Source organism: Sabethes cyaneus, chromosome 3 (genome assembly GCF_943734655.1).
Source record: "Sabethes cyaneus chromosome 3, idSabCyanKW18_F2, whole genome shotgun sequence".
Taxonomy (NCBI): domain Eukaryota; kingdom Metazoa; phylum Arthropoda; class Insecta; order Diptera; family Culicidae; genus Sabethes; species Sabethes cyaneus.
Window position 1 is genome coordinate 51181172 of NC_071355.1, and position 16612 is coordinate 51197783.

General features: G+C 36.8%; 1 protein-coding gene across 3 annotated transcripts in view; it reads right to left on the reverse strand.

Moving 5' to 3' along the window:
- Positions 1–11576, reverse strand: part of LOC128744504 (axin) — a 43302-nt gene extending 31726 nt beyond the window's left edge. Inside the window, exons 1-2 of one of the 3 annotated variants that reach the window (XM_053841565.1) lie at positions 11198–11576; positions 8926–9489 (exon numbers count right to left, since the gene is read on the reverse strand). The gene's annotated coding sequence lies outside the window, so the exon portion shown is untranslated. Of the gene's footprint in view, positions 1–8925; positions 9775–11197 lie in introns of all 3 variants that reach the window. The other 2 variants (XM_053841564.1, XM_053841563.1) reach the window with 2 other exon arrangements.
- Positions 11577–16612: the final 5036 nt, after the last annotated feature.

The following is a 16612-nucleotide window of genomic DNA, read 5'->3' on the forward strand; positions in this document are numbered from 1 at the left end:
ACACGGTTTTTATCCAAAACGCTCTATTGGCACTCATTTATTACAGTTCTGTACGTTCTGTCTCCGCCATATGGAGGATGGAGCCTAAATTGATGCAGTATATACCGATCTTAGAGCCGCTTTCGATCGCATAGACCACCACATTCTTCTGCATAAGCTGAACCGACTTGGAGCTTTTGACGAATTTGTTCGCTGGCTACAAACATACCTAATGAATCGTTGCCTCTCGGTACGGTTGGGCACTACCGAGTGGAGTAATTTTTGCAACAAGTCCGGCGTTCCACAAGGAAGTAATTTTGGCCCACTACTTTTCCTTATATTTTCAACGATGGTTGGTTTTGTGATGCCACCTGGAAGCAAGTTATTATATGCGGACGATTTGAAGATATTCCTCGCTGTAAGATCAGTTGAGGATTGCAAAGAACTACAAATGTTGGTTAATCGATTTCTAGATTGGTGCAGTTTGAACAATCTCACCATGGGCGTCTCCAAATGTACAGTTATCACGTTTTCCAGAAGCAAAAACCCAATCATACGTGAATATAGGATTTAAGCGACTCTTCTTGAACGTGTAGCTTACGTTAAACCTGGGAGTTGAACTGGATTCGAATCTTACTTTCCATAATCATTATTCCAACATTATATCAAAAGCAAATCGCAACTTGGGATTTATTATGCGCATAGCTAAGGAGTTTTGTGATCCGTACTGTCGGCGCTCCCTTTACTTTTCACTAGTGCACTCAATCCTTGACACTGCCTCTATAGTGTGGAGTCCATATACACAACTCTGGCTATCAAGAATCGAATTCCTTTCCTGGAACGATCTTTCAAAACTTCCGCCGTATGAGGATAGATGTAAACTGCTGAACATTAATACTTTGATTAAAAAAAGAGAGGTTTATAGAGCCGTCTTTGCTGCCAAACTATTGAAAGGGGAAACCGACACCCCAGACATTTAGGCCCTGCTGAACATCAATATCGCGCCTCGAAATCTCCGAACCCGCGACTTTTTCCGACCTGTATTTCACCGTACTACATATGGTAATAATCAACCGATCCAGGCCATGTTCAGCACTTTCAACCATGTGTACCATCTCTTCGATTTCACGCTTTTATGTGATCAATTCAAGCTAAGAATTTCTAACTGTGATATTTTAGGTAAAGCTGAGAAATTGTAACTCTGTAAATGTATTGTGTAATTATGTTGTATGACCTCTATTTATGTAAACCCTGTTTATGTAAAAAAAATTATGGGTTTTCATGCCAATTTGAGAATGGTTGTAATGTGACCAACTCAAATTGGTTTTGCCCATTCGCCTCAATAAGACACCGTGTCAGTTGAGAATTAATAAGTAAATAAACCAAAAAAAAAAAACAAAATTTGTCACAATATACAGGGTTGAGACTGCTGCAGGAGGAGAAAATTCGATTATTTTTAAACGAATGTAACTAGTGTCTTAATTGTCGTTATAAACATCATACCTAAAAGTTATAAGCAAAAATGTAAAAACCACGTGACATGATTTTCTCCGGAACTATACAACCGAGTTCAATGATCTTAGTACCAAATGAAAGCACTATCATAAAAAAGTAGTTTAAAAGTTACGCTTAAGAAATCGCCTGTTTTTCAGAGATGGCCAAACCGATCTAGGTGCTATTAATCTCACTTGAAAGATAAGATATCCTTACAGATCACTACTGAATTGTTTTTGGATTGGATGTTTACTTTGCCAGTTATGAGCAATCGTGTACAACACATTAAAATGTACAATAATGTATTGACAAATTTGAGTAAAAACTGCCGGTGTGTCGCTACCTACTGCGATGGTAAGAAAAACGAAAACAAATGTCAGATGCGGTACATTTCATAAAAAATTTTCAGTAAATTTAATTTTTAACTGGTTTTCGATTGAAAACTTTACTAAATTTTTATCAGGTTTTGTAAGAAATTTGCTGTTTTACAAGTTATTTTAAAAACACTTTTAAAATAGCGAATTGAAAGAGCATAAATTTGAAGAATACTGTAAAAGTTAGTGTGGCGAGTTAACTAATCGAACACAGAAGTGATCCTAAAGCGATTTTTGCATATTATTGGAATGTTCTTCTACTTTACAAGATCCTTATGCTTGTTTTGTATTGGTTCAAGTCAAAGTTCTGGAGATTTGAATATCTTTCAGTCTTATCGAACCATATTGCTCCGGCACTACATGAAAATATGAATGTTCTCTTTAACCTATTTCCTCCCAGCGTTGCGAAAACGCAACGCACTTTCATTCGTTTCTAGAGAAGGCCCGGTTGAAGATATCAACTTGTACCCTGAGAAACAAAGAAAGATTGGAAAAAAATCTAATCGACCTGTTTTTGCTCAAAGGTCAGATGTTACATGTAACATAATTACAGCTGTGACAAAACAACAGGTTTTGCTATTTTTCAGACAGTTAAGGAAAAATGCTCATAAAACTCGATTTTACCTCTATTAACGCCTAACCTATCACTCAGTGTTAGTAAGAATCGGTTGCTTGCCAAAAAAAGCTTTGTTTCCTAATTTTGATTATTTTTGTAATTTTCAGATAGGTTTGAAGCTTTGCGTTGCGAAAACGCAACGCTAGGAAGTAACGATATTCAAAATTTGCAACGGGAATATTTGTTTTCGTTCGTTCGCTGCGGTGTTTCATTTGATGTCGTCGCTTTTTAGTAAACAAATGAATGTAAATCTAATCTTTCGCTTATTTAAAATATCCTGAAAACATTATAAAAGTTTACATAACATAGAATTCGCTGCTTCAAACACTGATGGCAGATGGAGAAGCCGTTGTGATAAGAGCGTAATAAAATTGTTAAAGTACCTTTGCCTCCGGAATATCTGGAGGAATTGAGTGATGACAACGACAGTTTCATGGACCCAAATTTAATGTTACAACCTTTCCGGAACGTGTTGGTAGGCATTTAATCATCTGCGATGACATGCATTTAGCATTCAAACTACATACTTTGCGTCTAGTGCAAAGATGGTCTCCAACCCACATGTTTCGATATCTATCATAAAACATAACATGTAATACTCTAAGTCGTTCATTTAATCTTCATTAATGCTCAAAATCACAAAAAAATTCCCAAATTTGATTTAACGGTAAAAAAGTATGAAGCATTTATTTGCATAATGATGAAGGTATGCAAAAACGGTATACCCTTAATGCCCAGCGTTGCGTTTTCGCAACGTAGCGTTGCGGGACACAGGGTCAAAATTAAAAATACATGTCAGCGGGTTTTTCTTAGTTGACCTAAAAGAGAATTTTCCTGAAAGTTTCAACTTTCTATCCCTGCTGGGAAAAGTGTGGGGCTTAATGGGTTAATTATCCTGTATCTTGCTTGCAATAGCCTGGTTTATATTAATTTCACAAAAAACAAGTCCCCCCCCCCTTCACGTGGATTTTTATAATTTAGCGTGATATGTAACCTGTTTGTTGTCGCATAAATATACAAAAACATTATTTTCTCATATATACTGTAAACAAACCACTGACAAAGTATATACCAAAAATAAAGTACTCAATTTTCTTACATTTTGCAATAATAATTTTACTTGTACATTGTTCGACTACATTAAGAAAATTAAAAAAGTAAACTTTTTTCCGATTCTTCAAGCAAACTGTCAACTTTCTCACCGTTCGGCTAGTTCCAAAGATCACCACCGTCATCGCATAAGTTTCTGTCGAACAGGTCAATAGCGATTTTAACCAAGATAATTTATCTTTTCAATTATTTTAGTGTCAAACGAGAGGTTTTAATACTGCGAATATATTTGCCAAATTTCATAAGAATTGGTTTTAGCTTGAAAAAAAACGAAAAAAAAGAAGAAAAGATGCCTGAAAAAATAAATTTATGTCTTATTTTTCTTTTTTGGCTGGCTGTGTTTCGTTTACAAAGCTCAAAAGTCATAAAAATCTTTGCCAAACCACTACTGACAAAAAAAAGTTTGTTCCAATACATTGTGTAGTTTCTGAGAAAAAAGTACATAAAGTTTGAAAATCGTGTTTTTACAGCAGAGGCGTTTTATTTCGTCGAGGTTGTTCCACGCCGCACTGGAATGCTTATGTGCATGATCGTTTTTCGGCCACTTCCGGTGGTCGGATCATTACAAAATTAGTATCAAAATAAGCGGAACAGATTGCAGATTCAATATCTGGAACAAAAAAATAATGACTCCTTTAAAAATTTTCAGTCGTTTATTTCCCCTTAACATGGTATTAGAGTTTTTGTTTTGTTATTTGATTTTTCTAATTATTTTTCGATTTTTTCAGTAAATTTATAAACCACTAGCTGACCCGGCAAACTTTGTATTGCCACGAATTAAACTGTGCTATACATAAATCGTAAATCTCGGATGACTTTTGTCACGATCTCGAATTTGTGCAAGTTTCTGAGGAGTTCAACCTTTGATGATTCATTTTAGAAATTACGTAACTATGAAACCATGGTTAGTTTGAATTTTTTCTCACAGTAAAGTAGAAAGCAACTCCCACCATTACTAAGCTAGATAAAATAAAGCTGATAATATTCGGAGTGATTATATAACCTTTTGCGCAATACCATTTCGGGGAAAATCAATTGTCGGTTGACCATAACGCTAAATACAGTGCTACGCGGAATACCATTTCGCGAAAAGTAGGGGAGTGTCGTCGTGGTTGGGTCACGCTTTGGAATTCGCCCATAACTTTCGCTTCAGAAGGAATTTTGGAAATCTAAATACATCGTTGCAAAGTTCTAAAAATAAGGTATATTTCCGGAAAGTTTTGAACTGATTGCTTGAAAAACAAAAAAGTTATAGGCATTTACGTGAAGACAAAAAATGTTGTCATAGTTGGGCCATGTTGTACAGGTTGGGCCACCGCAAAAAATCTAAGAAATACGTATTGAAATTCTATATAGAGACATGAAAAGAATGAATTCCATGAACAACGGCTCATATAGGTACAAATACCCTATTTTTAATTGCATTTTTGCGAAATTTTGGCGATCTTGTAAAATTGATATTGCTACAATCGCCTTTTCCGAAGTGTACAACTACAATGAAAAAAACAACAAAAATCTAGGTTTTTATCGTATTAATTGTGCTTTATTTCATCACATTTTACGTGACTGACATTTTTTAGCGATTATTGCGCTTCTGCGCTTAAAACTATGGTGGCCCAACCATGACTACTCAAGTGGCCCGACCTTTACAAATAGCGCCTTTCTAGTCTTTCGCCTTAGCCTTCCCAAACACCTTACTGAAGGGGATCTTTCTATAGTCTTCGTGTGCAGCACAACACACTTCATACATTTTCAAAATTTACCTCGATAATTGCATTTCATGAATCATTTCTTGAAGAAAAGTTCATTGCGCCTGGAAAACTTGTTTTGTAAGATTTAGTCACTGAATTCAGTACGGGTGTTTTGAATACACGATTGAAACTCACAATATTGTGAAAAGTTAGCTATCACAGTTAGAAGTTTTACAATGGTTGTATCATAGCTATCATGAGTTACTAAAACTGTAAAATCGTGATGGCCCGACCATAACAGTGGCCCGACGATAACGACAATACCCTACTATTTCGCGGGTGTGATCCTCTCCTTATTCGCAGACGCTGAAGAAAAGTAATAGAGGTCAGTAGACCTAGGAAAACAAATAAACCTAGAAAAAGGTGACCGCATTGGCCTACGCTTCCGACGGCGGGTCGCCGACAACACTCGCGGCCTGCGGCCGTCTTGCTCTGAATCATCTAGCGTTACTATAGGTAGTTTTTGATGGTCTTGTTATTGACTAATGTTTTATGGAAGAGTCTAAAATTTCTCGAGGTCGATTAGTTTGAGTCATGCAAAAAACATCTGTTTTATTTGTATGAGAACCATCATAGAAAATAATCCTGCTTCCAAAACCCACCACATGCCAAATTTGGTACCTTTTACTTGATTAGTTCTCAAGTTTTACAGAACTTTGTGTTTCATTTGTATGGGAGTCCCCCTTTCAGAAGGGGAAGGGGTCTCAATTTAACATCGAAAAAATTCCTGCCTTTAAAAAGCCTCACATGCCAAATTTTGTTCCATTTGTTCGATTAGTTCTCGAGTTATGAGGAAATTTGTATTTCATTTATATGGGAGCCCCCCACCCCCCCTCTTATGTTATGAGAGGAGGGGTCTCAATTCACCAATTCTCACAGTCATCTCACCTAAATTTTTCTCACCTAAATGAAATCTAGTAAATGATTATTGATTTTGTATATTCATTTACAAATTTGTACATTCATAGTACATCATTGTACATTTGTACAAACATTTTTGACTTATAATTTTCTGCTGTATGTGTTTTTTCAATAGTTTGATGGTGGCAGCAGCGTAGTGGCGAACGTAAGGTCTGATCAGAACAGTATTATTAACGTTACACGGTAACAAGATGGCTAACTTCTTTCTTAAGAGCAAATAAATTATTATACATACAAGCAGTTTCTAGCCAAACTTGGCCATTTTAATCGATCGGTTGTTATCTGGACTTTTTTGAAACTTGTCACCGATTGCATCGAAAAATTTTGATCCTGAAAGTCCACTTTAAAATATGTTTTATAAACCATCAGTATGCAACAGTATGCAACGCTTCCTCCGGATCATATTCAGCCTCCGGCATCACTCCTTGGTTCGATTCTGTTATTCCGCGCTCCTCTTTGGTATTTTACGTTTCCTGACTGACGTTTTTTTCCATTTGACTTTTTGGATGGGTCCGAGGAAAATTTTCGTACAGATTCAGATTGATCGGTCAGATTCAGATTCACAACAGCTTAACATATTAACAGCACCTCTTTTGGTTCTGGATGTTGGCAAAACTTCAAGTGTAAGCAGCAGAACTTGATTTTTTCATAAGTTCTGCAATATTTCTACAGGACAGTTCCTCATAACAGTACCTTTATTTAAAATCTCTTTAATCAATAAAAAAAAAAATAACAGTACCTTCGAGTAATAGTAAAACTAGTATCTTGATCAATGCGTGCAATTTCGAGAAATTAAACAGTTTTAGCACAAAATCCAGAAGATAATGTAAAAATTTTATCGTAGCGTAAAGTGGTCCGTTTCATGAAACAAACATTCCTAAGCAATTTTATTCATTTTAAATTGTGTAATCTTTGAAAGCATTTTTCATTTTTGTACAAAGGCGTACTGCAAAAAATTATTTTATTATAACAGACAAGACCCAGTTTCCACCACATTTAGTGATAACATCAAGTTTCCACGACATCTATTTATTTGTTGATTTTAAAAGAAAACAGTGCTCCGTGGTTCAATATAAATTTATTGAAATCAATGATCAAAAGAATTACAAATCCAATAAAAGGCCTATTTTGATATTTTTTCCTATATTTGACCGGCTTTCCTAAACGCGTTACTTTAATATATTTGCTCGAGACTACAAAGCCATTGCCTTGCACACCAAATCCACGCACAATGGCAAAAGTTAATCAAAAATTATTCAGGTCACATATGCGTAAAATATTTTCAATACATATGCTCTGCGTTCGATCCCTTTGCGAACCGTAAGCGAAACCATACATATTTTGGATACAGAAAAAGAGTTTCCTTCTCGCAAATCTAAGCGGTAACGGTGCAAGCAGTGACCGCAATGCCTCCCGTAGATTCTCAGTAGACACCAAAAAGGACGAAGCCGAATAGTATTGAGTTAATCCTTATCTAGGATGAAGGCATCGGCAAAAAAAAGGACAGTCCCTGTCTCGGGCGAAACGATGCATGCTATTATTCGTTGTCTTCCAGACGTTAGCATTGTAAACTGATCACAAGAATACGGGGGAAAATTGCGTATGCAATCAGCGCTTTTATCACATTTTTTTCTGCAGACAGTAAGCAACAATCAGATCCAAATCAGCAGACAGGAAAACAGAAAATTCAATTTATTGCAACGCACCTGATTTCACTGCCAATCTAACTGCCGTCCGTGCTACTTGAGTAGAGATCTTCAAACGGAAAACGATGGATAGATTCTTCGAACGGTTTAATCCACAGATTAGGGTGCAACAACAGGGAGATGTTGTATTTTTTAAAGAAAAATTTTACCGTAAATCGTAATGCAAACATTGGGCCGAGCGGCATATTATCTGATTGCAAAGCAAACCAAGTAGCAGCAGGTACGATTTTGGTCAATACGTCGCCGGTCGGAAAGATTTGGTTCCTGTTTGAGGTGTAAATGAACAGGCGGTTGTTATAAACCACCCATTGAAGGATTTTGCTTACCTGGTGCGATGCAAAGCATTTGCATGTCCACACCGACAAATGCTAAATAAATTGTCGAAAAAATCTTCTTTTTTGCTTTATTTATGAGACTTTCAGCTTTGAACTGGTTCTTCGTCTCAATGGGAATAAATTTTCTTCGATTATTCCAATACAAACACAATTTCCAACCTTACATTGAAGGTTTTATAAACGTTTTCTTTGTTGTCGACGCTGCGCGCCTTTTGTTTTGAAAACATTTTGGAATAAAAATATTATATTGTTTATTTTTGATATATTTTTGACAAACAAGAAAAAAATATTTTGATTTTTTTAATACATAGAACATAGTTTTATCGCCGTTTCTTTGCAGTTTTCTGCGCCGTGGAAAATTTTGTGAGTAGATATTTTAAAATTTTGCTTTACAATTTTGATTTAGTTGAATGAATCGAAAAATTGCAAAATTTCATTGAGACTTTTCTGGGTAATTAGAAAACCTTCAATTTTTTTAATTGTATTGTTTTCGTGTGTGGTCCATTAAGTAACCAAGAGTTTATAAAATTCTGGAATTCTTTTGCTCATTTTGTACTATATTTTTGAAAAATGCCAAATCCGCACAACTTGCATTAAGCTGACTGTTGTTTAGCTGACTGAAAAAATGGTTTAACTCACCTCAGTTCAGTATCCAAATATTAACACACCATCGTAATCCAGTCACTCTATCACAAAATTGCAACACTCAACGACTGATTAAGACCTTTCATGCACGGGTTCACTCGATTATCGTAAAATAAGCACCACTAATTCACATAAGATCATTTCATTAGAACGTATTTTTCTGACTTTTGCATAAAACTTTCAAACAATAGCGCATATAACACATTGAATTTCGGCTAAAACATAGGCCACCTTTTTGACTTTGACTTTGATTTGCGACGCTAGGAAGCACTGGGTATTCGGTGCGGATCGGGAAACATCACAATAAAATAATTAGCCGCTTGCTGACTTTAATGTTGTCAGGCCAACTCTTTCTTGCTACTGCGTCCACCCAATCTCTCCTTCGGATTTGTCGGCACTTTTCATGTGTAAAACTTGACTTATTCTTCAGCGGCTTAGTCTTCTTCTGTTTTCTGGCTTTCCGTAGCACTCTCGATTAAAACCTGTTTATTTTCCTCTTCTTCGCGTACATTTTTCAACTTAGCTGTGAGTGTGAGTTGACCGTTGTCGATGAGACCACTGCGGATGACGACTTTGTTGTAGGTGATTCGGCCACTAATGCAGCGTTGATGGCAAAATTTCAATGATCCGATGAACCAATCTCTACCGTATAATTTTGACACTTGGACACACTTTTTGCTGGAAGAGTTTGCGTTATTTGAAGAAGGTATTTTAGGACCTGGTCGCAAGTACTACACGTGTGAAGCAGTTATTCCAACAATCAGGTGTCATGACAAAGCTCTGCCACATAAACGGTAGTAATATTTATATGCAACAGGAAGACCAGTATACTTGAAGTAATCACTGAAATAGTTTATGAAAAAAATAATCACTATTATAGTCACAATACATTTTGCATATTGCACCCACAAATTTTGGACGCAGATCATGTTATTTGGAGCAATACTGCTGAGTTAAGGGTGCTCCTGGAAGAAGGGTGAGGAGAGCAAGAAGTTCGTATATTTTTAGTTATAATATAAACAATTATCGCGCGTTCTGGTGCGTGTTGCGCTCAGAATGAAAAATGTAAGATTTTAAATAGTGGAAAGGAGAAACGTAAGGAAATCAACACTTTAATTCATCTTCCGTTTGTGGTGTTCTATAACGTTGCTCGCACACTGACTTACTACGTACAGTGATGCCAATTTAATGATTATTTATTATTATTGAAAGTTTTTCCCGTTTTTGCCCTCGTCTGTTCATTGGAATTTGAATACAAGTTCAAATTTACATTTTTAAGCTTCTCCTTCCACATTTAACCAGAAGATTTTTACGCTTGTAACCACGTAGCCAATAGATTTTTTTAGCTATGTAAATGCATTTCATGTATAACCTCGAGTGAGCTCGGTGAATGGTGTTAATATTGTCTTGCATATTGCTGAAAATGGGTCTATTGGTAAAAGCTTTAGCAAAATTGACGTGAGATATTTTTGAGAATTCATTAGCAGAAAAAACATAAATGTATCTCAATACAGAGTCGAAAGAATTTACCGTATACTTCATTTCGACGCTAAATTTTCTTTCCATTTTTATCTCACGTGAGCAACGCGGACATTAAAACGGGTATTAGATAAACATAAAAATTCATTTTTATAATATTCAAACATTGCCTTAACACTTTAAAAATGCTAAATATAATGCACGCAATTTAAAAGAATTATGTTGTTAAAAAGTAGGCAAGCAATATTCTTTTATCAATTCTTCAGATGATAAAATGATTTAATTCACACAAAAAATTCAATTGTGATTTTTTTAATTAAAATTTTTAAATGAACATATTACTGCTCAGCAAATAAGTTTCTTAACTTTCTTCAATGTTTAACAGTAAAGTGTTCTTCCTCAATTTCTGTCCTAAGGTCTAATATTGATAACATAATGGCAACATTGACTCCCAGTTGTTTGTCTGACAGTTTTTCCTCATTTGCTTTCCGCACCACTCCGCTGTACTGCTGTGCGTGCTGTGCTGTCTAGGAACACCTCCGCAGCCGTAAAATATTCGGAACGGAATAACAAATACACTGAATGTTTCGAAACTCGCCGCTCTGGCGGCGGCGAAACGTCGATACACACATTGAACAAATTCCTTCGGCTCCATTTTTTCCTTTCCTTCTCCCTTTGCGTGAACGGTTAATCCAGGGAATTAGTTATTCTACCATTGGTTTCTCCCGGATTTTTTTCATATTTCACATTCCAACACAATCTGCTCAGTATTGCGAATTGACATTACCTATCTAACACAGCAGCATCCAATGTTAGAGACATTTTGTATGCTGCTTTCTAAGTATAACTTCCACAGTTATTTTACATTGCTGTTTACTCTCGAAGTAATCCACTCAGCACGAACGATACACGCAGTATGGGAAGCTTCTAATGCATTTTTCGTAGCGAAACTACATTACATAGCCAACACTGCTAACACTTTTTGTAGTTTAATACGCATTACAAAATGTCATTTTATAACTTTAAACACGAAATACAGATTGAAGACACAAGGAAAAAATGTTCTATACTGCTTAACACTTCTCGTATTTCACTCGCTATTGAAAAAACTCCACTATCGGAATAGTTGAAGAAGGCAGACTATACGAGAAGTTGAGCGAGAGCTGGAATATCCGCACTGTGTGATGTCTGCCACTACATTCTTCTTCTTCGCTTTTGCTCAACATTCGCAATTTGACAGACATCACATACACACACAGCTGCACGCGCGGACTTTAAAAGAAAATAACTGGCTGCGTGCGGACGTACTGCCAACATAGACAGGATAAAAAAGCAAAAGACGTACACGCTGCTAAAAAGCACCAAATGAAAATGTGAAAATTACTTCAAAAACTGAAATTAAAAAGAAAACTTTCCAATGTTACCATTCTACCAATTTAAGGAGTTAAAGCCCAAACAGAATGCAACGTTAACGCATCCGTCAGCGTCAATTTGACAGTAAACCCATGGGAAAACTGTCAGAATAACGCTGACGGACGCGTTGACGCAGCATTCTGCTTGGGCCTTCAGGTAGCTTATATACTGTAGATTATATGAAAATAATCACATAGGAGTAGATAGGAAATTTCTCTGGGAGGGATCCTGGTCCCCCAAGTGACCTCTCTAGCTACGCCAATTGTAGTCAAGCTGCGCATAAGTGAAATGCGACTCAACATGATTAGTTCCGTAATGCTATCCAGCTTTCCACGAGCGATAATGGCGGCTAGTGAGCACAAGGGGGCACAATCTTTTGACATTCATTACAAAAGCGTCGAGTTCGCCCTGACGAAGTTACTGTGAAAATATCCATGATTGTGTGTTGTTCAAGTGTAAAAATGTAAGCATAGTTTAATTTTGCAGATCAGCTGAAGAGGAACATATTACTGAACGGATTCAAATTTTTGCAGTGGTTTGTGGCAATAAGCACCGGCTCAGAATACTTTTTGCAATCGTACGAATTAAACATTCGAGTGCACTCAGAGGCAAACATTAACTTCATATTGGTCGAGCCCTTGCCAAGTTTGCCAAGTTTCTCGAACGGCGTCTCGACTTGATAAGAAACTTTCCGTTGCGTATTTGGACATTCTCCCTGAAGTTTGCGAAAACTGCGAAGCCACAATCCATAAAACTTCTTATCCGTTCAATTAAATATGTTCCTCTTCAGCTGATCTGCAAAATTAAACAATGTTTACATTTTTACCCTTGAACAACAAACAATCATGGATGTTTCCGTAGTAACTCAGTTAGGGCGAACAAATTGACGTGGCTGATCAAAGCTACTCTGGAGAGAGTGACGTGGTACGTGCGCGTTTCGGGAACAGTCTCGAATCCTTTCGAATCGCGCAGATGGTTGTCCTGTCCTGTATGTTATTCAATATCGCTATGGAAGGTGTAATCCGGCGAGCGGGCATCGAAACATGAGGAACGATTTTCAGCAAGAGTAGCCAACTCCAGCCTTAGGTTGGGAGGATAGGATTACAAATCTATGCATCGAAAACCAATATACATGGTAGTAAGAGGTTCAAGAGAAAGCAACGTTTGCCTTCCACAGGCACTGACTATTGACGGCGATAACGCATTCAAACAGGAAATCAAGCCTACTTTTCCCTTCGCAAGACGCTTCGATCAAGGAGCATATGCCGCCGCGCAAAGCTGACGATATACAAAACGCTAATCATACCGGTAGTCCTCTACAGACTTGGACCATTTTTGGCGGAGTACGGAAAGCGGAGAGTGGCGGAGGCGTGCAAACCACGAGCTAAAGGCACTACTTGGAGAGATTTCCATCGTACATCTGGCGAAAGTTGGGAGACTACGGTGGGCCGGTCACGTCGTCAGGATGCCGGACGACTGTGCAGTGAACTTTGTTCTCTTCAAAAACCCCACCGGCAGGGATGGTTCGATCACTTTGACTCGATTTTGATTCATTTGACAGTACCGTCTCAGCCGAGCCAAATATGACAATATTATGTATGGAACATTTGTAGAACTGATTCTAATCTACAATTTTTCTGAACAAAGTTTTGCTGTATCGTTTGTAGTTACGGTGCTACAACGCTAGTAACTCATCAGTGACTAAATGAACGTTCATTTAGTCACTAATAAGATACTAGCATTGTAGCGCCGTAACTACAAACGATACAGCAAAACTTTATTCTGCAAAATTATAGATAATAACATGTTCTACAAATGTCCCATACATAGCTTTGTCATATTTGGCCCCGTTAAGACGGTACTGTCAAATGAATCAAAATTGAGTCAAAGTGATCGAACCATCCCTGCCCACCGGTACCAGCAATAGAGGGGCCGAACGTGCTAGATGGCTCAACCAGGTTGAAGCCGACTTGCGTGTGTCTAGACGACCAACGAATTGGCGACGAGTAGCCCAGCACCGAGTACGACGGAGATAAATTCTTGATGCGGCAAGAATGGCGACCCCGGCTCTCGGCTGCTAAACGTACGTACGTACGATGAGAATCCCTAAGTAGTACCTACAGCCTGCAATAGTGCTTCATACCCCTGTAGCATTCACCGTTTGTACTCCGCCAAAAAAGTCCGTATTGCAGCACTGCATTGATTATTCTGATGAAAACCTATTCACAACAAAACTTAAGAATGTAAACAATTAGATAAACGTGTTGGAAAGCCGTATTGTTTCTACTAAATCATTTCCAAATTTTTCGAGAAAGATTTTCAAATCTAGGTGTATCCAACATAAGCAACGATTCATCTTTCGATGAAGAAGCTAGCACAAGTTTATAATTTATCTGAAGCAAGAGGAATTCTGAACAGCTTTTGCAGATTTATCATTCTGATAATGATTCTTAGGAATGAATCCGCTCCTGCCACAAAAGGAAACATTTTTCATATAAAGCAGATGACGAAAGGCCAGGTCACACCGCTAGGTGGATTAATTCAGGTTTTGTAATTTTGACGGCGTGTGAAATACAATATTCTATTCGAAAAAACACTTATTTTTTATAACTCCATTCTGGGACGTCATTTTAATTTTTGTGTGGAGCGACAAATTGCCTAGCATTGGCCCTGTTTTTGCGATAAATAATCTAACTTTGTAAAACTAGATTCAACCTCAAATCAAATTTCAATTCAACTTCTAGCAAAATTTCAAGTTTAATTTCTCTTCAAATTTTAAGTTCAATTTGTAATCAAACTATGCTAGGCTATGCTAAATTTCAAGTTCAATTTGTAATTCAATTTAATGTTTTTTGTGAAGAACAAACATTTGGAAGAACTGGGAAAAATTATATCCCATTTGTCAGTCAATTATTTTTCAATGTTTGCATATAGTTTTTCCCAACAGTTCTTCCAATGTTCATTCTTCACAAAAAACACATTTACTCCCTCATATGAAGTACAAAATAACTTGACCTGTATAAGTCGATATCAAAATGATAAAAGTTGTTCTATTTTAAGTTCTCTAAGTTAGTCTAATTTAATTTAATTCTAAGTTTAAGCTCAATTTAAAGTACAAATTCTTGTTTAATTTGAAGTCACATTTTCAGTCCAAATTCAAATGAAGTGAAATTTTGAAGCGAATTTATTGTCTTTTCTCATTACTGAGGAAGCTAAAACAAATTAGTTTCAAACAAACATTCCTAGGCTTCGTTTCCACTGTGGTTACTTTTGCTGTGAAAAGTGTTGCGGACTTTAAATGGATTACGCGGTCCTGTCCGGTTTCGGAACGCTTCGTTCCGGTTCTGATCCGATAAATAATCGGACTCTCAAATTTCGTTCTGATCGGACATCAGACCGGTGTTACGGACTTTACACAGTCCAATGTCGCTCACTATTTCCATTCCAGTAAAACAGAAACATTTCCTTTTTAGGAATTTCCAGATGGCACTATCTGAGGACAAATAAAGGAATAATATTGTCGAAAGAAAATGGTGAATTTTTACAAGAAGTATGGAGGGTAGGGGAGGGTATTTCCAGCACGCTACCAAATTCGGCATACATAACATTACCTTTTTTTTTTACTGCGCTTTCCCAAATAATTTCCCAAATTTGCCGCTATATAACAGTACTGAAACGAATGTAGCACTCATAGGCTTTAATGTGTTATAACTATTTTCATAAAAATGTAAGTAATTTGATAAATTTTGTTCAATAAACATCAAAACCACTGTTTTTCCACTAGCACCTAATCAAGCTGAAAAAACCAGCAGCAATCGCTTACGCGTATTCGCTCTTGATGATGGTTTGGAAAACACACAATTATGATCACGTTTACTTATTCTAGAAACTAAACAGCTGTGAATATGATATCACCGAACAATTCTACTTCTTTTTATCACTGAAGAACACAAAAATTCCCCTCTGATATAAAATATAAATCAATTTTCATTCACTAGCAATTTGCAGCATTTTGCTTTTAATTTCAGCATATGGTGCTCTATTAACACTACTACCAATACGTGATGCAGTTGCGCCTGAAACTCTTCTATCGTGTTGACATATCTATTTGAGTGACAACCACTTGCTTCTGGTGCTAGTGTATATGAACGATTCAATGCTACACTCGCGCCAGCAGCAAGCTGTTGTCACAGCAAAACTAGTTTCTTCAATGAGCCGGTATCTAGGCAATACCGATACGTTATCCATCGGTCTCTCTTTTAATCTGTTTTTGAAAAGTATCTAATCCCTGGTGCAGGCTGTTTCGGCCGGTCGGATTTAAAAAAACACACACACACCACTATAGAAAATGGGCCCAATTTAGTCGCAGTGACTTCATCATTTCTAGCGACTATAACTCAAATTCAGTAGCGTTTTATTAAGACCAAAATACACGCCGATATTCAGTAAATATTATTCTATCAACTTTTATAAAAATCTTGTCTCGAATGAATATAGTTTCAACGTAATTCCTGAATATTGTTTAGGTTACTGTCTAATGGGCTGAAAACACCCTCCCGTTCCATAATAAAAATAAAAAGTAGGACGATCTGTTATTATTGTGTGTATCAAAAAATTGAACTATCTGCAGCAGAAAGGCCTATAATGATATATCCCACGATAATTATCTTGTCTAAAATTAAAGGATTTTTAGAAAGAAATTTCCGGTGGCACATTGCAATTATTACTCCAAATAAATTGATTATTTTAATTAATCATATCAATTACGTGCGCAATATATGCAGCACGT